Source organism: Indicator indicator, chromosome 2, assembly GCF_027791375.1.
Source record: "Indicator indicator isolate 239-I01 chromosome 2, UM_Iind_1.1, whole genome shotgun sequence".
Lineage (NCBI taxonomy): Eukaryota > Metazoa > Chordata > Aves > Piciformes > Indicatoridae > Indicator > Indicator indicator.
Window position 1 is genome coordinate 48,473,674 of NC_072011.1, and position 24,494 is coordinate 48,498,167.

Here is a 24,494-nt window from a genome sequence, read left to right on the forward strand (position 1 = left end):
AGGCCAGCCCGGCCATCGAGACAGCGTGGCATCCCTGACAGCAACCAGCACCAGTCTCTTGCCATACAAGGAGTCCAAGAGCACCTCAAAAGCCTTACTGGATAACACATAGCAGCAGCACCTCTCCATTTGGGTGGAACCTGTGTAATCTGGTCTATATTGCAGCCCTGGAGAGAATTCCAGAGAAATTATATTGTCAGTAATTAGTTTATCTCACCTCTTTGTTAACAGTTCTGTCTGTCTGACTCACTGTTTTGCAAGATTCTTGTCGAGTCTCCCCTACTGGTCAAGCACCATATTCCACTGTGAATTCTCTTTCCTAGTTATTTTTCTGGTTTGCTTAAAATTGTTTAAATTGTTAAATATTGCCTAAAGATTGTACATTCACATTGTAAATATATATTCCAGTGTATATCAAACCTATTAGTAAGTTTTGGACCATTTTCCATATTAATAAAATAATAATTAGCATTTTTATTAATATCATATTTGCCTTTCTAATTTTTCATAAATCATAGTCATAACAGCCCTGTTCTTGTTTGTGTCCATCTGTGCATGTGTGTGTATGTGTGTGTACATGTGTGTAGAGGCAGTACTAATGGGATGGGGACAGAACTGATTTCTTATGCTCCATGGTTGGGACAGCAAGAAGGGTTAAACATCAGGCCAGAAGAGGAGGGGAACTGTTGACATGTAGCTGAGAAAAAGGGTTTAATCCACTTTTCTTTCTCAGTTGTAAATGAGGGTGTACCTTTATGCACCTCTCAGTTGCAGCAATTGCCCCAGTGATCATTCTTGCTGGTACTGGAGCTATCCTGCTGAATGTATGTGTCTATGTTCTCATGGACATGTCAAGTATGGCCATACAGGTATTTTTAGTCCTGATATACTGCTTTCTTTGTTACTCTTGGAATAAATAAGGATATTATACCTTTTTGTAACATTGAACCATTTTGACTTTTTTGCCTTTTTGTTTGGTTTTTCTATATCAGAAGATTTAATATTAAAAATCAGGCTGCCTACTTAGATGTCTGTGATGAAGGCCATTGATAAACATGTCTAAATTCTGCCAAGGGCAGATGACCTTAGGCTACCTGGTTATAGAAACTCCAAGCTGCCCTTTTAAACTGCAGAATAGCCAAGACATCTAAATACAGATTTGTTCTCGTGTTCAGAGATGTCCCAGACTGAGCTGGCAGTCACATAAATAACCCCCTAACAGAGCTGCCCTCCTCTGCAGAGGGGAAAGTAGTTTGGATGAACAGAGGATCAAGACAACCTGCATGGTAGTTTGGATGGATCTCCCAGAGTGCCTGAAATCTACTGAAAAGTAGCAAACATTTTGGTTTTCAATCTGTCAAGTTCCCTTTTTGTGTGAATGCACTAGAAACCCCTATGATCTATTTTAGCTGTATTATCATCAAAGTCAGTTTTTAAAAAACTGCACTGTCACCCATAAAAATCCATGTTATACCAAGGGTATCAATAGCATATGATTGTTCACCTTTAACTTATCACTATTAGAACTCATAAATAAACAAACAAGTTATATTATTCTTAGAGGACTTAGAATAGCTTTCAATTATTAAATGTAGGACGGTATGTTACATACAAATAGTCAACAGTGATATTTTAGGAATATCCAGTTAGAAGTAAAATGCTTTTCCATATTTAAAAAAAGTTAAAAAAATAAGGATGACAAGAGAAAACTGGATGAAGTACTCTAGGGCATGCCCTTCTTTGCACAGCTTGAACTCTCCCTATATTTGTCTGAAGCAGACGTTCCAGGTAGGATGCACACTGAAGCCAGAGGTGAGGACAGACGTGTACAGGACTTGAATACATTTCAGTACAGCTCCTACATCCTGTTTACACATAGCCATTGGCTGGAGAACAACACAGGAAAAAAAAAAACAAACAAAAAGGAAGGGAGGGTATGCATGATAGGAAAGAATGGCTGATTTGAGTTCACAGGATCACAGGATCACAGGATGTCAGGCATTGGAAGGGACCCAAAGAGATCATTGAGTCCAAACCCCCTGCAGAGCAGGACCATACAATCTAGCTCAGGTCACAGAGGAACATATCCAGATGGGTCTTGAAAGTCTCCAGAGAAGGAAGCTCCATAACCTCTCTGGAGAGCCTCTTCCAGTGGTCTTTGACCCTTACAGTAAAGAAATTCCCCCTTGTGTTGAGATGGAACCTCCTGTGCTGCAGCTTACATCCATTGCTCCTTGTCCTATCACAAGGAGCAAGTGAGAAGAACCTGACCCCTCCTTCCTGACACCCAGCCCTCAGATACTTATAAACATTTATTAAATCCCCTCTAAGTCTTCTCTTTTCCAGACTAAAAACCGCCAGGTCCCTCAGCCTCTTGTCATAAGGCACATGCTCCAGTCCCCTAATCATCCTTGTATCCCTCTGCTCTCCTGGACCCTCTCCAGGAGGTCTCTGTCCCTCCTAAACTGGGGAGCCCAGAACTGAGCACAGGACTCAAGACGAGGTCTCATCAGAGCAGTGGTGAAGGAGAACCTCCCTTGATCTGCTGGACATACTCTTCTTAATACATGCCAGGATCCCATTGGCCTTCTTGGCCACCAAGGGCACATTGCTGTCCCATGGATAACTTGCTATCCACCAGGACTCTCAGGTCCCTCTTCATGGGGCTGCTCTCCAGCAGACCACCTCTCAATCTATACTGGTGCAGTTTATTATTCCTCCCCAGATGCAGGACTATGCACTTGTCCTTGTTGAACCTCATTTGGTTCCTCTTTGCCCAGCTCTCCAGTCTGTCCAAGTCTCGCTGGATGGCCGCACAGCCCTCAGACATATCAGCCAAACCTCCCAGTTTGGTATCATCAGCAAACTTGCTGAGCAGACGCTTTGTCCCCTCATCAATGTCAATGATGAAGATGTTGAACAGGACCAGACCCAGCACTGATCCCTGGGGGACTCCACTAGTTACAGCTCTCGAGCTGGACCTGGTACCATTGATTACCACTCTGAACTCTATCTTGTAACCAGTTCCTAATCCCCCTCAATGTCTGCTCTTCCATCCCACACTTCCTGAGCTTGCTCACTAGGATGTCATGGGAGATGATGTCAATGGCCTTGCTAAGGCCAAGGTCGACTACATCCACTGGTTTCCCTGAATTTACCCATTCAGTTATGGCATCATAGCATGCTATCAGATCAGTCAAATATGATTTCCCCTTGGTAAGTCCATGCTGACTACTCCTGATAAACTTCTTCTCTTCTGAGTGCCTTGAGATCTATCTTCTATCACAGGGGAGGGAAAAGGAAGAGAGGGAAAAATTAATTTGAAAACCCCCCCAAAAATAGCTCACCTGCAGAGAAAATATACTTTTTTAATAATAAAGGAGCAAGATTCTGAGCTCATATTGGGTCTATGTCTTGACTCTGGCTGAGCAGGACTTTGACTCATATTGAGTCTGTGTCCTGACTCTGGACAATCCCCTACATCATCCAGACCTTTTCTCTTGTGGGAGAGGTTTGTGGCCTTGGCAGAGAGAATTTTTACTGTGTCATTTGGGCCTGGGTAGGGAGGTGTGGGGGGGGGGAGGCATTGAGGCCTGGCATTGAAGCCTGTTTCAGGGGGAAGGTTTTGGCAAGGTTCTGGCTTAATGAGATCTTGGTAAATCACAGAACCACAGAATCAATAAGGTTGGAAAAGATCCCAAGGATCATCAAAGTCCAACCTGTCACCCAAGACTTCATGACCACTAAAACATGTCACCAAGTGCCATGTCCAATCCCCTCCTGAACATCTCCAGGGATGGTGACTCCACCACCTCCCTGGGCAGCATATTCCAATGGCTAACAACTCTTTCCATGAAGAACTTTCTCCTCACCTTGAGCCTAAACCTCCCCTGGTGCAGCTTGAGACTGTTTCCTCTTGTTCTAGTGCTGATTGCATGGGAGAAGAGACCAACCCCCTCCTGGCTACAACCTCCCTTCAGGTAGTTGTATACAGCAACCAGGTCACCCCTGAGCCTCTTCTTCTTCAGGCTAAACAATCCCAGCTCCTTCAGCCTCTCCTTGTATGGTTTGTGTTTGAGGCCTCTCACCGTCCTCATAAAGCCCAGATTGAAGAGAACTGGGCAAAGGCGATATGAATCAGTGCATTTTGTGTATTTTGGTACTGTTGTATATAGTTGTGAATAGTATTTCCATTTAAATTTCCATTTATTTCCAATCCTGTATAGAGCATTTTCTTTTGCTCCTTTGCGGAGAGGTAGAAGAGCTTCTGTCTGCTCAACCCAACACACTAGTAATAAAAACACTGGGAAATAAATAAGCACTGGGAAGACAGCATGAATATCAGGTCAGTGTTATAATGAGGTTATGGTTTTTGAAACAGACCCCACTTCTATTCATCTTTTACTGGCCCTTCTAAAAAGGTTAAGATCTCTTAAGATGAGATACTTAAAGACATGAAAAGTAACATTATACCTATTAGTAACAAAAGAAACTCAGCTAGGCAGCATGAATTTTTTATATGGATGGTTTTCAAAACAATCCTCTAATGAATCACAGTAAGATCAAAATACAAAACACGTGATCTGCAGTATTTTTTGCTTTTGATAAATAGAGAAGATAATAATGGCAAGATATAGATATTTATTTGCCATTTCCCACTTCTACATTGCACATCTAGGTCTCCTAGTTTACAAAGTTAAAGTGGCAAGAATTTCAGAGTTGCCTTTTAACTATTACTATTACAATTTTTATCCTAATTTGTTTTTATACTGTAATCATGCACAATGGTCAGCACTGATAGCTGACTGTGCTGGCAGTTTTATGATGTATGAGATGATACACTTTGTGTTCCAAGACCCATGTTGCTCTGTGGTTTGAACAGGCATTAAAATATTTCAGTAATCATCCTGTCTTGATAATTTTGGGAAAACCTTTTGATTCTGAGTAAATTCCTTTGTGGACTACTTCAGTAGTCCAAAGGCCTACAAAAGCAACAGAAAGCCAGAGGCAACTGAAACTTTGCTATCAGCACCCATTTCTTGGGTAGCCTGAGATTTTTTTTTCTTCAGTAGCTGAGATTATGAAACAGAACAGGGATAGCCATTACTTTGGTAGAGGATTAGTTAAAAATTTTGTAGAAAACTTTAAAAGCATTTGGCATTCATACCAGATTGCAATAATACTGAACACTCTTCACTCTCATTAAGTGATTAAATGCTTCCATAATGTGTAATATTCAGTTTACACTCACTATTTGGGAATGGGAATAACTCAGAAATGCAATAATGAAACTACCATGTCTGATGACAATTTTAATTCCATTAATAGTGAAAGTGGCCACTGTAAGAATTTCCTATTCTTACTGCACTTTTTCTGCAGTCATATTGATAGACAGTGCACTTGATTCAGTTTAAGTTCTGAGCAATACATTATTCATGTTGCTCACATCCTCTGCTTGAGAGCTTTACTTGTAGACTTAATTTCGCACTTAGTGACTTCATTGTGTGAGCAGTAAAGACAGGCAGACAAAAGACAATAATTTCAGCTGTTTAGCCTTGAAGAGTGTTGTAAAATATAGCAAGAATGCTAGCAAATCCAGTGCTGCAAATAGATTACAAGCCAAATTAATATCTGCAAACTTTTCATGTTTGATCATGTAGAGATTTTAGTGCAGAAGAGTCATGTTATATTCTCAAACTCAAAAAGACTGCCACTATATTATTAGATAATATAAAAGTGAACCCAAAGGGAGGGTATGACCTCAAAAAGTCATCTCTTATTATTCTATTTTACCCCATTCCAACTCCAAGTGTCTGTCCCAAGTGCAGATTAACTAAATTTAGCTGATCACTAACTTTTGTTAGGAATACTTGTGCCAGAAGTGTCTTCTCTTCTTGCCTGATAAGATAATCAGATCCTTGAAATTATTTTAATGTAGAACCGTTAATGGAGCAAATTATTCCCTAATATGTTAAATCTTGCACACAAACCTATTATCAGCCAAAAGAAATCAACTACAGGTGACTGTGAAAGAAGTAAATGTATGAAGTTTAAATGTAAAGCTGAGGATATATAGGCCAAGCAGCTACAATTATGTGCATGATAACAACATATTAGAGATTTATTTTGATGAATTATTTTTAGGAAACTGCAATAATTGTAATTAACTCAATGATTAAATATTTTCAACAGTACTAGTCTCAGTAATATTTTAAAACATGGAAAAGCTGTCATAGCTTTTTAATTAGGACACAAAATGGACTTTGTAACATTTGTAAGGTAAAAAGGAGGAAAATAAGTAGAAAACTCAAATACCATTAAGAGGTCTGCTTTCCTTGGTTGATGAGGACTGTGTTAAGGAACAGTTAAGTAATATGGGCATCCATAAATCCATAGGTGCTGAGATAAATCCATGGGTGCTGAGGGAACTGGTGGAGGTTATTGCCAGACCACTCTCCACCATCTTTAGTAAGTCATGGCGGGCTGGAGAGGTGCCTGGGACTCAAAGAAGGCAATCTTCAAAAAGGGTAAGAAGGAGAACCCCAGTAACTATATACTGGTCAGCCTCACCTCCATCCCTGAAAGGTAATGGAGCAACTTTTCCTTGGGGCTGTCCTTAGGCATATCAAGGACAAGAGGATCATTAGGAGCAGTCAACATGGTTTTACCAAGGGGAAGTCAGGTTTGACCAACCTGATAGTCTTTTAAGAAGATATAACCAGGTGGATGGATGATGGTAGAGCAGTGGATGTGATTTATCTTGATTTCAGTAAAGCATTTAACACCATCTCACACAGCATCTTTGCAACTAAACTGAGGATGTGTGGTGGAATGTGAACTGGTTGAAAGGAAGAAGTCAGAGAGTTGTGGCTAATGGGACAGAATCTAGTTGGAGGCCTGTATCTAGTGGAGTCCCTCAGGGGTCAGTACTGGGACCAGTGCTATTAAATATATTCATCAACAACCTGGATGAAGGAACACTGTACTATCAGCAAGTTTGTTGATGACACAAAACTGGATGTAGTGGCTGACGCACCAGAGAGTTGTGCTGCTATTCAGTGAGACATAGACAGGCTGGAGAGTTGGGCCGGAAGAAATTGAATGAAATTCAACAAGGGCAAGTGTAGAATCTTGCACCTGGGAAATAACAACCCCATGGATCAGTATAGATGGGGGGACTGACCTGTTGGAGATCAGTGAAGGGGAAAAAGACCTGGGAGTCCTAGTGGATGGAAGGTTCACCACGAGCCAGCAATGTACTCTTGTGGCCAAGAAGGCCACTGCCTTTCTGGGATGTATTAGAAAGGGTGTTGTTAGTAGGTCAAGAATGCTTCTCCTCCCCCTCTACTCTGCCCTGGTGAGGCTGCATCTGGAATGTTGTGTCCAGTTTTGGGCCCCTCAGTTCAAGAAAGACCTCAGGGAAGTGCTTGAAAGAGTCCAGTGCAGGTCACAAAAATTATTAAGGGAGTAGAACATCTCCCTTATGAGGAGAGACTGAGGGAGCTGGGTTTCTTTAGTTTGGAAAAAAGGAGACTAAGGGGTGACCTCATCAATGTTTATAAATACGTAAATGGTGATTGCCAAGAGGATGGAGTCAGGATTTTCTTTGTGATGCCCAATGACAGAGCAATAGGCAATGGGTAGAAGTTGAGGAACAGGAAGTTCCATGTAAACATGAGGAAAAAATTTTTCACTGTGAGGGTGATGGAACACTGGAACAGGCTGCCCAGAAGGTTGTGGAGTCTCCCTCTCTGAAGATATTGAAAACTCACTGGGATAAGTTCCTGTGTGATCTGGCAGGATGAGATGGACTAGATGATCTTTCTGGGTCCCTTCTGGCCACTACCTTCTGAGATTCTGTAATTCTGTGATACTTTATACATATGATTTAAAAGAAATTACTTTCTGCCACATCCACCAAACCATCTAACAGGTGAATTTATTGTAGTGGCTAGTATTATTAAAAAAGTATCTCCTAACTGAGAAACAGTACATGAAGGTATCACACTCCACTTACATGTTTTGAAATAGAGTTTTCCATTTTCTGTTCTCAGTGCATTCCACAATATCTGCACATTCAGAGAGTTCTCAGTCATGATAGCCTTTGGCATACAGCTGAATTTGTCTTCCAAAGGTGTTCATTTGCACTTATGCACACAACTATCTAAATCTGCAACGTCTGTGTCTGTCCATAGCTGTATCATCTGTACATGTATTTAACCTATGCTACAGCTTTCGTCTAGCCACCTTGCTTAGTTTTAATGATGAGCTGACTCCTTAAGGTGATACAGACCTCAGGAACAATGAAACAGGACAAAAAGAGGCCCATTTCCAGGTTGTGTATGCAAATGCCTACAGCCAGGGAAAAAGGCAGGAGGAAGTAGTGCTCTAGTTATTGTTACCAAACTATGTTATCACTGGAATAACTGTGGTGGGACAGCTCACATGGCTGAAACATTATTATGGATGGATACACAATATTCAGTACAAAGAGACAAGGAAAACAATGGGGGTGTCACCCTTTAAGTGCACTGAAAACTTGGATATATGGAGCTCCTCTATGAGATGGATGACAATCTAGCTGAGAGCTTATGGGTAACAGCCAAAGGAGAAGGCAGCAAAAGTGACACTGTGTTGGAATTGTCTTACTGACTACCTCATTAGGATAAGGATGTTGGTGAAGCCTTCTCTCACAGACCCTGGTTCTTATGGGGGGCTTTTGCTTTTTCTGTCATCTGACAGAAGGGCAGCAAGGTAGGACATAAGCAGGTACGGTGTGAACCAAACAGTGATGACACAGAACTCTATGTGCTATTCACTAACAAGGCAGAACTATTGATACGTAGTAATCAGTGATAGCCTTGGCGTTAGTGACCATGAAACAGGAGTTCAAGAACCTGAGGAAGGAGAGTAACAGATTACAAACCCTGAACTTCAAGAGAGCAAATTTAGGCTTATTCTGCAAACTTGTAGATGAGATCACATGGAGGAGGAGGGGGATAAGAGGGAAGGGGTGGTGGAAACTCCGAAGAGTGAAGGGACTCAGAAAAGTTCACAGATCCTTAATGTCAGTATCCTCAATTACAGGAGCGATCCATCCCAATACACAGAAAGAGAACTAGACCAGATTGTCTAAGCAGAATACTCAAGCAGGAGCTCCAGTGTGGTTTTGCCCCACCCCCAGTATAGAAAAGATACAGTCTCTGTCCTTGGAAGTTTTCAGTATCTGTTTGAATAAAGCCCTAAGTAACCTGATCTGATCTCAAAGTTCAGTATACTTTAAGAAGGAGGTTGGACACTAGGAAAAAGAAAGCAGGTGGAAGTAAAAGCTAGCTACAGCTTTCCACCCAGTGAAGGTGTGAATAGTCATCAGGAAAGTATTTCTTCTTCATTCATTTGCATACCTGTATCTTGATGATTTTTGTTTTTCATATAAAGGAAATTGAAAGATTCCAAAATGTAATTTATATTTAGCATACTGTTTTATTTTGATTTTGGGCTATCCCTGGGACTGTACTTTCTACAATTTCCCCTTAATTTTTTTCTCTCTGTTTTCCAGAATGACTAATGGGAACTCAGAGGAATAATTCTACCAAATGTAGCCTACTGAGGGGATGGGAGAAAGAGATGCAATGTGTTGCTATATCTCAGATTTTCTGCAAGCAGAGTTTCAGGTTTATTTAGCCATTGGAAGTAAACAGTGGGAGGAATGGGTAAGTGGAATCTCAAATTTTTACAAAGGTAAATTTTCGTTAATATTAGCCACTCTGCTGTTGCCTCAGTCATATATCAAATCATATAGTATATAGTACATCCTTGATTTAAAAAATATTTTCTACAACCTAAATTCAATGGTGTAAAAAAAATAGAATAGAGTAAAAGCACAGCAGAGAGTAGTACGTGGCCAACCGTATGATGTTATGAACAATATAGTTGCTTGTAAGTCAGCTGGGAAACACTAGTTTCCACAGTGAGCAGGCTATTGGTAAATGCTACTAGTAAACTCCACTGCTACAGAAGAGCAATGTGCTGAACTGGCACCGCTTTGTTCAAGTAATTCTCCATGCAATGAAAAGCCCCAAAGTTTTCTCTTGCAATCAGCCTTATGATAATTGCAGCCTGAATAAAATCAGAAGGTACATATCATAGGCTAAGATCAGATCTCTATACAGATTAAAGGTCCTGCATTTTGAATGCTTAGACAGTTCATGTACACAGTATCCCATCTTCCTGACTTGAGAAATTATTTAGGCAATCTTACACTTCCTGCATCATTCTGTTGTTGGACTGGAAAGAAAACGAAATTCTGTTGTTGGACTATGAAATAAAAATTGTTTGATCTAAAAAGAGGCTTGAGAGTTTAACTATAAAAATCAATTTAAAAGTCTTTGTTTGTAGAAGAATTTTGAACAGTCTTATGATAAACAAAATAACTGATTATTTTAATTTCTAAACAGCTCTTTAAAATGAACTTTCACACAGACTTCTAGAATATGGTCTCTACACCTATACAGACATATGTGTATATTTTTTATTGATGGGCAATATTCCCACTGGACACCACAGAAGTTGGCTCTGAGAATACCATTTGTCTGGAAGAAGTTAAATCCTGTCTGAAGTGTAGAATATCTTCTTGGACTTCCTTCATCTTTACTACATAAGCAATTAATAATTCAAGATTCAGAAAACAGAAACAAAGAAGGAAGCAGCAGCTCATCAAACATGTTTTTGCTTGAAAAATGCAAAGTCTGCCCAAGATATTAGTAACATTGAAAGATGATGGAAATTCTTGACCTTTCAGGAGTGCAGATTATGGTTAGACTATAATGTATGTGATATTAGTGGGGCATCTTTTAAAGGGTCACCTTCTTAGAGAAAAATTTAATGGTTACTGGAATGTACAAAATGGGTTCTGTAAAACTTCAGCCAACTGGAAATCCTTTTAAGTTGGAAGTATAATTAGATTAATTCAGCATAATTATGTGTAGTATTTAATGACAGTTAAACAGAAGCTGACTAATATACTTTTAATATTCTATTCTCAGTTATTCTCAACCTAATCTATGTCATATATAACTGTCTGAGCATTGCTTAGTTTCCATAAATACATTAATATCACAGCCTTGTCTAGCATGTGAAATATGATGCCAACTGTTTATTTCACTTTTCGAACCAAAGTGAATAGTTGCTATAGCAACTTCTACATCACGCATTATTTGACATACTCTAATGATCCAGAACGATAAAGGCTGAGTTTTAAAGCATTTTTAACACCTGTGTAGTAAAAACAGATGAAGGCATATTTCTGTAAGCTTGAAAACTACAGCTTTTGTGCTTGCACATGGTTTGAAGTTGAATTCTTGAATGATAGAAGATTTTCTGTACTGTTATCAAAATAAGCCCAGGAAAAAAAAAACACCCAAAACCCCCAAACAAAATAAAAAATATAGAGAAAGGAAGAATCGAATGCATATAAGGCATATAATTAAGTTTTCTAAGCTGTTCATTACAGCTGTGTGAAAATACCATTTTCAATTCAACAGCAGATGTATGAGTTCTTCCTAGAACATTGTAATATTATAGATGCAGGAGTCTGAAGTGACATGATGCAAACAAAATGTATAGCAGCCTTTTGATCTGCTCTGTGTTGTACCACACACCTTTGATTGGTGTAAGCTTTCTCTCTAGTCCACTCAGCTTATGTTGAGCTTACTGGAAAAACTACTCTGTTTTGCTAACCAATAGCTCAGGACCAGAAAGGAGAATTTTCACTCATCATTTGTAAATAAACTAACTACTGTTCTCATTATCAAACCAGAGAGGGATCTGGATCATAACGTAAAATACAATATTGTATTCCTGTCAGAAGTTTCCTTGCCTTTTGTCTTCACTTTTCCCATAGAACTTGACAATTACCTTTTTATTAGTAGAAATTGCTCAGTAAGTTTAAGTTTACAGAGGCATCTATTCAGAAAAGAAGCTTGATTACCTGCGTAGGGAAGGACGATGTGTGACTGGGCTTCCTATCAACATTTCAAACGATTTGGGAACAAACGGAAGCTAACGTGCCAGATAAAGCTCTGATCTGTACTTCTGAGACATACTTCAGATCATCAAGAAGTGGAGAGACACTGTAGGAAAAACTCTTCAGGTATCATGCAAGATAGTGTAGGGGTATTGTTTCAAGCCAAGCAGATTGCAAAATACCCATGTGTTTTCAAATATTTTTATTTCTATACTGTATTCAATTGACCAAATTTTGTATTTCATGTTATATATGTACAGAGAGAGAAAGTTTTCCCCATTTTCCATTTAAAACTAAATTTAAGTTGACTTGTTCTCTGGAAACATGTGATAATACAAATAAAACTCAGTAGAATAATGTGTGAGAGATAGAAATATTGCATTCTCAGAAACAGAGGAAACTCCTTGTTTTCCCCCTTTCCAGTTCTTGTTTGGCTGATTCGTTTCTGTTCCTTAGAAATTTTTTCCAACATGACTGTTGTGGTCAAAGGGGGAATTATTATTACCCTCACAACAATTAATAAACGATATGGCAAATGGGTATTAATAAAAATAGTAACCCTTTATTAATAAAATATGCCAAAACTCATTAAATAGGATTGTTGTACAGTTGGAATATATATTTACAATGAGAATATGCAGTCTTAGGGCAAATATAAACAATTCAATGCAAATTAGGTGGCAATAACTTGGAAAGAGAAAGTCCCCAAGAGCAGATAGTGCTCAATTATAGTGGGGGGGAGCCTTGATAAGAACCTTTAAACCCAAAGGGCAATGAATTAATTACTCACAGCTAGTTTTACCCACACGGGAATGCTGCTGCTGCTGCTGCTGTGTGAGAGTTTACCGCGTGGTCCCAGGCTGATCTGGCTTCAGCAGATGGTAGGCAGTTAATGACACTCTTTGCAATGGGTGCTTGCTTGTTTTCTGGGTAAACTGAGGCCTGGCACGATTCTAGTAGCAAGGGGAAGCAGGCTAGGTGGATCCGGCTTCTAGTCTTGTGGCTTCTCCAGCTTGCATGTGTATGGCTCGTGGCTTTATCCAAGGCTCTGGGCCAGGCACTCGAGGCAGGCAGGGCAACTCAAGCCAGCTTCTACGAGACGGGTCCAAGTATGCTTGAAGCAAGGTTTGAAGCAAGGCAAGGCTGACTACCAAGTCACTTGTATATATACAAATTGCCAGAGATTGATTGGTCCAACGGGGCACTGAAGCTAATGTATAGCTGCCCAATGGAAAGGCATTCTGCCAGGCTATAACCACAAAAGGCAGAAGCAAAGACCTTGTTTCTGCGGGAGCAGTGGTCAGCTTACGTGCTTTCACCCCAGATAAACATCTTGTTTACCAGACAGGCAGGAGTCCTGTCCCCTTTGTTCTTTTTCCCATTGCCATGTTTTCCTGCAGGAAGGAGGGGAGAAAAGATGTCTAGACATCTTAAGGCTTCTCTGGGTTTGTACTGGGCCATGTCATGGCCCTACCATGATAATGACTAAGAATCTGACTAATGTATTCAGGCCACAGGAAATAGCAGGCCAAGACTGAAAGTGATTTTTTTTTTTTTGACTAAAAGTGCTCTACCACCCCTCCACAGATATCTCACTTTGAGTCCATCTTAATTCAGTTAGGAATAGTAGTAGGAATGTTTAAAATTACTCCAATTATTGCTGCAGAAAGAGAAAAAGATGATCAAATAGTACACAACCCTGACCTAAGTACACACTCCTGACCAAACAGAACCTGGTGCATGGCTGTGAGGAGAGAAGGAAGCAGTGACCAGCTCAGCTCTGGGCACTTGTTTTGGCTTTTCTTTCCTTTCTTTTTCAGGTGAAAAAGGGTTACCCACTCGGGAGCTCCTGAAAAGGGGAAGAGGGGCAGCAGGCTCTAGTTGCCTATGTGCCTGAGCGGAGTGAACTAGCAGGGAGAGGGGTTGCTGCGGAAACCGCATGACAACCAAACAGAACCTGGTGAGTGGCTGTGAGGAGAGGAGGCAGTGGTGACCAGCTCAGCTAGCCTTCTCACTGACAGGGAAAAAAAAAAAAAGTAAAAAGGGGAAAAAAAAAAAAAAAAAAAAAAGGCGGGGTGGAGAGAGTGGTTACTGGAAGATATGGTTACTACTCAGACAAAGGCTAGTAGAAAAACAGTGGGCACCCAAAGAGAGACCACACACAAGCATGTAGGTGTTCAGGGAGCTGGCTGCAGTGAATGCTGGAACCTGGCACTTGATATGGAGGATGGCAGGAACAGCACCCGTGTTAGGTGTGAGCAGATCAGAGATCTGATGAACATGGTGGCTGAACTAAAAGAAGAGGTGGAAAGACTAAGAACTATAAGAGACTGCAAAAAGGAAATTGACTATTTCCATAATCTAATCTCCACAAAACCAGAACAGAGGTTAACTCTTAGTGGAGCATGGGGTTTGATATCGTCCCATCAGCAAGCCTCTCATCCTCCATTTAGTAACCCACATGAGCAAGGTTAATGGGAACAGGTCTCTGCCCAACAGAACAAATGCAAACGGAGAAAGTGTCCTACTTTAAGCAGTGCACTGCCTACAGTGCACTTGCAGAATAGGTGTGAGGCTCTGCAGGAACAACAGGTCATCAGCAAGGTTGAGGATTCAAAAAGGCCAGAAGTTGCACCAATGACAGGTTGCCTTACGGCAGCCATCAAAACTGATCCTTGAAAGAAACCTTGAAGGGTCCCTACTGAAGGGAGCAGAGGGCCCAATGTGCAGACTGAACCCACTTCATAGAGAGGTCTGCTGCCTCCCTGGTGCCCAGGTAAAGGACACTGTAGAGAAAATTCCCAACCTCGTGAGTCCTTCAGACTACTACCCACTTCTGGTCTTTCAGGTGGGTAGTGACGGTGTAAAAATGAGAGGCTCACAATGTCTAGTTCCAACCCCCCTGCCATGGGCAGGAACACCTCACACTAGATCAGGCTGGCCAGAGCCTCATCCAGCCTGGCCTTAAACACCTCCAGGGATGGGGCCTCAACCACCTCCCTGGACAACCCATTCCAGGCTCTCACCACTCTCATGGTGAAGAACTTCTTCCTCATGTCCAGCCTGAATCTCCCCACTTCCAGCTTTATTCCATTCCCCCTAGTCCTATCACTACCTGATATCCTAAAAAATCCCTCCCCATCTTTCTTGTAGGCCCGCTTTAGATACTGGAAGGCCACAATAAGGTCACTTCAGAGCCTTCTCTTCTCCAGACTGAACAGCCCCAACTCTTTCAGTCTGTCCTCCAATCATCCTGGTGGCCCTTCTCTGGACACTTTCCAGAATTCAGCAGATGAAGCTATATTTGGTCTGTGGCATGCAGGAACCTTTATAAAGAAACATTACACAGAATATAGTGCATATCAAATTCCCAAATAATTTACATTAGTTTGTATGGGACCTTAATAAAGTATTAAAATAGGATAGTTTCATTAATTATATGCTCTTCCATTTTTTTTTTCATCCCCAGGAGAGACTATTTTGAAAGATACATTTTTCTTCATTAAATTTCCACTAAAGAAAGCAGAAAAAGATCTTAAGACTTCCCTGGAAACAATTTTTCCTTTTGAAAAAAGTGTCTGGTGATATTAGTTATTCCAGACCATGTGCTTTTCTTTCTTCTGTTTTTTAATAGAGCTACTTAGTAAACCCACTCAGTACCATCCATTCTTTTTCTGAGTACTAATGAAAGGATTTTTTTGCTTTAACAAATCACATTTTGTTGTATTACAAAGAGGAATTCATTATCAGATAGTGAAGTGAATATCTTGGGTCGAGCAGGCAAAAGCTACTTTACTCTTCCCCAAAGGAGTAAAATAAAAAAGCTCAATTGGAAAGCTAAATGGAAATGCTGTTCACAAATACATACAAAACCATACAAACTACACAAATTCATATTCAGCCTGGGCCCAGTTGTCTCCAACTGGGGCTTTACCAAAACCTCACTAGGCCAACAGTTTCCAAACCTTTCCCTCCAACCAGGCCAAAAACCAGGCCTCAGTGCTTCACCCCTGCCCAATACCTCCCTACCCAGGCCCAAATTGCACAGCAAAAATTGGCCAGGCTGCTCAAGGACAAAAGCCTCCCCAGAGTACCAAAAAAGAGATAGCAGTCTGCACCGGGAGCAGGAGAGAGGGAGAAAAGTGCAAAATAACCTGTGATGATCGCTTATATAGGGGTGTAGGACGATGGGAATGAAATAACAAAGATTACATTTTCCTGTGTCCACCTCCTGGGCTATCTAGTCCCTGGAGGACTGTATGGTTAAGACATCCAGTCTTAAGCCCACAACAGTGCAGTTACTTCAGGCCTGAGATTCCTCACTTTGAGAAGGCCTTAGGTTATGCTTAAAGCTTTGGTAACTGGATAATCTACCATTGAATGGAGAGTGCATTCATTCACATGGAAAAGTGAAACCAGAAGTAGTGAAAATTTGTTAGGGTTTCTTTACAGCTACTATGACAGAATAAAACTTAAAAAAATAAATTGCTAAGTTTCATACTGTATCAGCTGCAGCAGAAATAGTCAGGTTTTGACTAGCTAAAGTATCTCAGGAATTCATATTCTGTATTTCAGGGCTTCAAAAATAGTGAAGTTAATATTTCTTTTTATATAGTATGGCAAAGTCGTCAGGAGTTGTATTTTTCATGAGCAGAGTTGATCATTTAAAATCTGAAAGGAGATGTATATTCAAAAATGTTCAGTAAAACATCCTAGTAAATGTTTTTGAAAAATCAGCATCACTCAAAACACTGCTGAGAATTTATTCTACTCTGTATTACAGAGTTAAGAGTAAGGTGGCTCCTAATGAACTGACCGCTGGAATTTCTTATGTGTGATAAGCCCACATTTCCCAAGAAAGAAAGGATGTAGAATGCGTAACAGTAAGGTATGGCTCAAATGGTCTTCAGGAAGGATTTGGATCAAAATGAAAATGGCTTAACCTTAAAGCTTCTTAGGTAATGAGAATAAAAAGCTGAAAACACCCCAGTAATCTGACAAAATTTTTACACCTCTCTAAAAACAGAAGCATAGTCACTGTGGATTCATTAACTACGGAAATAGTTAACAACAGGAAAAAAATAGTTTTCCGTGGGACTTATTTTTTTTCAGAGTGTGTCTTAGCTTTGTAAATAGCTCTGGTTCAACTAAATATAGAAGATGCTCTGCAGCTATCTGCTGTAACCTGGGGAAGGCTGAAGACTGGGCTGAAAGTGCTTACATAAATGCCACACAAGAAAGAAGTGACTTCCAAGGGCCAAGGGGACTCATTGAGTTTCCTACTCCCTTCTTGGCTTCTGGAGTTGAGATTATACCTTGGGAAACAGTTGGGACAGACAGTTTGACTTTGGTACTGTTGCAGTACAAGCATGTTTAAGAGGATGCCAGGACCTCAAAATTGAGCAAACCCACATCTACAGAGTCAGCAGAGGCATTATATGGAAGACTTTTGACATCAGACCGCTTTTACTTCAAGCCATGGATGGGATTATGAAGGCAACACATTAATGTTTGCTAACCACAACAGAGATGCCCTGTTTGACACCACACAAACTGATGAGACTACAAAAATTCTTTGGGAGCTATGGAAAACAGATCCTTGTTTTAATTCTGCTCTATGTTCAGTTACTGCTTCACACTTTTTTTTTAATTATTATAGCTTTTTACAGCCTTAGGGGTCACCCACTGATTTAGCTCACAATTCCTTGTAGTTTATAAACCAGAGTTTGCTTTCATGTTAGTACAGCAAAACTTCAATGCCTTGTCAGAACACAAGGCTTTATGTACTAGTAGTGCACACTAAAAGCCTAAAGGCTCACACTGTCAAATCTTCTTTTTTTATTCTTTTTTTTCCCTTTTTGCTATCGTTAGATCCACTGAAACATCTGCCCACTAAGTAAAAGTGTCTGACTTTTAGAAAAGAATGAAAACAGTTCTTGAGGATTCTGTGTTTATAACATGTCATATGGTACAGCTTGGTCAGAATATTTTTGAAGTTAAATAATGTTCCAAAATAAAAATCAATCCAAGAAAAAAATTCCAAATATATAAGATTTCTGGTTTGTAAAATGTTGTCAGCCCTGCTTCCTTTGAGTAAAGCTGATCTGTAAAAAGATGGCTTTGTCTGTGTAACTCTAACATAGGGGACGGGTTCAATTTTCTTTTTTGTATGAAATAATCATACTTGTACAGCCATGGAGGTATGGTGCTGCCTTGTTTCAAAAACAGTCAGTCCTGTTTGGGAAAGGTATGTGTTTTCACTGCAACTTGTGGATACACAGGAATACACATCCTAGTGCCCTTATCCATGGAGCAAAATTCCCTGAGCTCTGGATGCCATACTGAAATACCTCTACATCCAAAGAGGCTACTTGAACACATAACTGAAACCTTGTTCCAGGTGTGATGGTTTTAAGGCTATGCCTTTAATTTCTTTTCACACAGTTCAAGCAGAAAGGTAAAAGAATGTAAATAAATCATGATTAGATTTAAGAAAGCATAGTGATTATTCTAGACACTTCCACTGGAGAGAGAGGTTTAAGAGTCAGTACTCAAAACATTGTTCAGTCTGTCTGTCTGGTGTTTTTCTGCCAGACAGTCTAGCAGGGTGCTTTCTGCGTTTCTCTTCTGACTTTGTTTCAGATATAACATACTTGCATACTGACCCTGAAAGCTAAGTTCTAATGACCTCTCTGCTTGTCTTCCTTTTGCCAGGGGAGTCTGGGGAAGGCAGGGAAGGAGGAGGCAGGGGGCAGCTTTCCTGGCTTTGTCCAGGAGGGTTTTGTGCTGTTTCTGTTAATTGTATACATCTGTAAATATTGTAAATACTGTGTATTTTTGTATATATTCATTGCATTCCATTGCAGACTGTATTTTTTGCTTGTAAATACAGCTTCATTTGCTTCCAAGCTGAGCTAGTCTGGTGGTGTTAATGTGGGAAGGGAATTTCAACCCACCACAACACCGGGTGTGTCACATGCCGTCGCAGGCTTTAGAGTTCCTAGAGTACAACAGTAAACTAAAGCTGACCATCCTAGTTTAACATGTTTGAATTATTTGAGAATGTGATCTTCCCTAAGACCAGATGTACAGTGCTTTCTGCCCTTCTCTCATATGTATATTTCTTTTTTTTGTTAAGCTTAATATAATGTGAATTAGTTTTTTAAGATACAAATGCCCAAATAATCTTCTGATCAATCCCTCCATAGTAATTTTGTCCAAATTCCTTAATCAAGCCACAGTTCACATAGACTTCTCTGACTTTCTTCTAGTGGGGAACTTGGAAATTTCCATTTGTCTGCAGAAGGCTTATTTATCATGCATGTGACTCTAGTTCTCATTCACCTGAGTCTCATCAGTCAAGATTTCAATTTTCCTTAAAGTGGCAATGCAAATTTCTAGCTTATGTTGTTGTAGAAAAAAAATTGAAACTGTGGAATGTCTCTTTAAACTGCAGAATGCAGAAGTCAAAATATTTTCCTTCTCTTTGTACTTCAGGCTTTACGTTCTTTAGGCAGTTTCTTTCTTTAGTATTGTTGGGGGATTTTTTAGCAGAGAAGTTGGAGGTACATGAATTAACTCACACCTTTACCTATCTAACTTTTTTATTCTTTGAGGCTGACAATAAGCTTTTGCTGGCCTCCTGACTGTAAGTGAAATCAGGGTTATGCTGATTTAATTATAGCTGAAATCAAGGACAACAAGTCTCCAAACAGCAGCAGCTACTAACTCCTTCCCAAAAGTAAGTTACAGCCATGATCTTTCTGAAACAAAGATCCAAGGGAACTCCTGTGTAGTGCTCATGGCAGTCCTAAAGAAAAGGCTGGGTTGAGACCCTAAGAGGAGAAAAAGCCTGACCGACAATCTGGCTAGTGTTCAGTGGACTGGAGAAATCTGTAGTGTGTATGTCTATTTTCCTCTCAGTATTCTGAGAGGGGTAGAAGAAGCTTTCCTTTTCCCTCAGGCTCTGAAGTGTGAAGGTAACGCTTTGATATTGGACAGCTGAGACTGTTTTTCTTGTTTAACTGTTAGCTTCTTGCCTGTATAATTTTAGATATGAGTAATTGGGGGTTTCCTTTTTTTTTTCCTTTCCTTTTTTTCTTGCATCAGTGGAAACAAAATATCAGAGGTATGGGAATACTGAAGCAAGGGGAAAGAGTGAAAAAAACTGTTTTCCTGGAATATAATATCATGCCATGGGGGGCAGAAGCAGATGAAGCTAAACAATGACAGAGTGCCTTTATATATATACTTTTTTGTGTGTGTTCCTTTCTGAATCATAAAATATTTGAAGCTGCTAATTTTACCATAAAATTGATGATTTTTCTATCCTCTAGGCAACTGGATTAAGATCTAAGCCATGGTTGATCTAAGCTTTCTATTATTTATCTTTTTTTCAATTTTAGTGCAGCCAGTATATTTAGTGCTTATTTAAGTAAGGCTCGTGTTGCTCAAGAAAGATTGCAACACACTGTTTGTGTTTTGGAGACTTCTTTTTTTGTTGTATTGTTTTGGTTTTTTGTTTTGAAACTACTGCTTGTAGCTAGTAGGAAAGATGTGAAGGACTGGGAAGGGAACTTGCTGATCCGTATTGAACCATACTATTTTGAAAAACACACTTCAAGAAAGAGTTAAGTATACAGTTTACTAGGGACAAAAAATCTGAAACTAAAAGGGCTTCAAATAAAACAAGTCATCCACAGAAAAACCATTGGTAATTGTTCATTTGACCTCAACCAAAAAAAGCTACTCTAAAGTTTTTACAATGCCAGAGTCTTGGATTACAAACACAGAATCACACACAGAATCAACCAAGTTGGAAAAGACCTCAGAGATCATCAAGTCCAACCTATTACCTAATACCTAGCACCTCCTGACAACTAAACTAAACATGGCTCCAAGTGCCACGTCCAATCTGGACTCCACCACCTCCCTGGGCAGCACCTTCCACTGTCCAGTTACTCTTTCTGTGAAGAACTTTCTCCTCACCTCGGGAGAGAGGAGGAAATATTTTTTCATTTACAAATCTTCAATTGTAATTCTGACATGTGAAAAGCAGTACTTGAAGATTTAGCACTTTGGATCATAGGAACTTTTTGTCTGACTTTTTCAGATATTAAATGAAACTTTCCAGACTATTTGGTTCTTACAATTGTTCAGGCAACCCAAGATGTCTTTGCTGCTTCAATTTTACAGAGTAGTCAGGAAATTTGTTGTCTTCCTTTGTCAAACATTCCTCTGTATCTGGAAAGTCTACTTTTGAATATTAGAATATTGATACTATTTAGCAGTGCTAATAATTTAAAATTCTTGGATTTCTTTCAGGTAGTTCAGACCCTGAGAAAGCAAATTTTTGTATTTTTACGATAGAATCCAGTTGGCTCACCTTACCCAACTTCAGTATCTGCAATTTAAATATAGAAACCGAAAAGCATTGTATTGTATTTATGCTACCTATCTTCCAATACCATGGAAGAGGAAATAGGTGCTGCTCTGAACTGTGAGGTAGTAACATTAGCAACTTTTTGTTCTCAAAAAAATGAGGCCATAAGCAACAACAAAGTACTTACATGAAGCTTCCTACATTATCTGTAGGAATTCCTCACAAGCTGTTTGTGCTTGGCAAGATGCCCCAGTAACCAGATCATGAAATTCACAGGCATTCATTCTTGCTACCATTTAGTATCTTAACTGTTTTCTTTTGGCTGAGAAAATTGAATTTCCAGCTGAACAACAGTCTGTAGCACTTCATATATACTGGAAGATGCCACACAACAATGTTAAAAAAAAATAAAAGAAGCTACTGAAACTTTGGCTTGGTACCCACAACTTACAGTAGCTTGTCTGGTTGCTTGCAGTACTCTGCAGTGAGAAACAAGAAAAAAGATCTGAATAAGAAATTACCCGGGATGAAAATGGTTCATGCAAAAATACTAGACCTCTGCATTGTCACACAACAGCATCTTTGCTGATCCAGTGTGTAACCCCAAACCACTTAAAATGATACCCAGTGATATTTACCTTCCCCATTATTTAAATCATGTACTCTAGAAATCCCTTCTGTGTATCTTTTCAGTTTCTCATTAGATTTAGGTGTTTTATTTTATATAAGAGCTGGTACAGCACAACGAAGCCTACAATACTGCCTTATCATTTTTTAGTCCCTTTCCTTATTTTCCACATTCCTTTGTGCCTAGTTACTTACTTCACATGAGTTATTGATTTTTTATTTGTTACATTATAAAAAGCTGCTAATTCTCTGTCCTTTTTATCTTTTTGTAAATCTGGGGTTGTTGCTGCTTTCCAGTCCCCAAAAGAGCATACAGCTCCCAGAAATTATATATATTTTTTTTCCTTCGCCTAAAAGCAGCAGAGAACCTCTTCTTGGAGTAGTCAGAACAGGCATGCCTCCCTATTAGAAAAAGGGAAATTCACTGTGTACTTATCCTTCTAACCTTCTCTTCTGCTGATGCACTGTGTGCCGGCTCTACTACTGGAGAATAGCTGGTAATAAGGTTAAACAATAGTTAGCAAAGGTGCCATGATTACTGAGACTGGAGATGCCATAAGGAGATTACAGTTAGGCTCTGTCCTCTTCATTATGCATCTTCAGTGCCCAGTAAGAAAAAAAATGCACTCTATCCCACTAACAGTCAGAGCTCAGTATTTTAATTTTTATTTTCATTTTGCCAAAAGTTTTTCTCAAAATATAATTTTGCAACTAAAACAGAATGGTTGAGAAGGTCTAGAAAGAAGGAGCTTGCCCCATCCCTGCCATTATGCCTTAACAAAAGCCAGAAATTGTAGAGAGAAATCAGAGGAGTGAATGAACTGACTGGTAACTCCAAACTCATAGTTTACCTGCTTGTGACTTGTTGTTCATGAGCAATTTTTTCATCTGTAGGCTATGATACTAACTAATGAATGAATTAATGAGTGAACTAAATAATGGAACTAACTCAATAGCAAGTTATTTGGTGCAGGGATTTTGAAAACCAACGATTCTGTAAAACCATTAGCTAGCTGAGGGGAACCTAAAACAAAGCCAGTGATTTCTATGGAAGACAGAGCATGCATCTTCTGTAAATCAGATTCCTCTAAGAATTCATATTTTCCAGTCTTTCTCTGCCACTCTGGAAAGCTCCTGGACAGGCTGTAAAGTTTCTTTCAGGATAAGTTTTTATACCTTAACATAGTTAAGACAAATACTTGATGGGAATATCCTGGTTGTAAATAATTACGCAGTTTCCAAGGCAAGTCCTTTTTCTGTTAGAACTCCCTTAGAAATTTCATCCTCAACTTCACCATTTTTCAAATTTTGCAGAATGTCTGAAAAACATTATAATTTTGTAGATAACAAATAAAAAACAAGACTACATAATTACAAGAAGCAAAAAGAAATTCTGGAAATGACAATCTCATGAATCTGGTACTAATCATCTGCAACAAATAAAGTTCTAAGAAGAAAATAAAGAGATGGGTGAGAGTTTAACAATAGCTACAAATAAAAATGGTTTAACAACAGTAACACCAATGAAAGAAAAACCAACCCCCCACCCCCTCTCAAAAAAAAAGAAAAAAAAAAAAAAGAAGAGCTAAAAGAATTGCTATTCAAAATTCCATTCCACAAGTCTCAGTGGAGTCTTTGGGACTGTGGTCCCCATATTTCAGTCAGCCATTTGTTTCATGAAAAGTTTAGATCTGAAGATTTACAGAGTTCTTGACTATTCTTAGCACACTGGCTTTGTTCTTGCCTTAATACTTTTGCCCAGCACCTCAGTGGTTAGATCAACCCCTTGGGAACTGAAAAAAACTTGTTTTTTTTCTTTCCCTTAGACCAGCAGAATTCTGTCTTAATATCTCTCTCCAAAAATTTCTGGAAAGTGCCTTGGGGAAATCTGGGATGAGGAAGGCTCTGAATATTTCTGTGGAATTAGTTGAATAATTAAATTCTTGTTAAACTGTTGACCTTGAGATTAGGGAACTGACACTGAAGGGAAGAGATGAATATTGCAGACTGCTTTTATGATTAGTCCACTATTTTATTTTAAATCAAGCAGGGAATAGATCTTTAGCATTCTTCTTCCAAGTAAGCCTCGTTTTAAAGCCCTGTTCATGCATTTCTTTGCTTGATTTTTCTCTTTTATGTGCTACATCAGCCTAGGTGATGGCTCCGAGGAGACCTTATTGTGGCCTTCTAGTATCTTAACAGGGCCTACAAGAAAGCTGGGGAGGGACTTTTTAGGGTGTCAGGTAGTGATAGGATAGGGGGAATGGAAAAAAAAATAGAAATGGGTAGGTTCAGATTGGATGTTAGGGAGAAGTTCTTCACCATGAGGGTGGTGAGACATGGGAACAGGTTGCCCAGGGAGGTGGTAGAAGCCCCATCCTGGAGGTTTTTAAGGTCAGGCTGGATGTGGCACTGGGCAGCCTGATCTAGTGGGAGGTGTCCCTGCCCATGGCAGGGGGG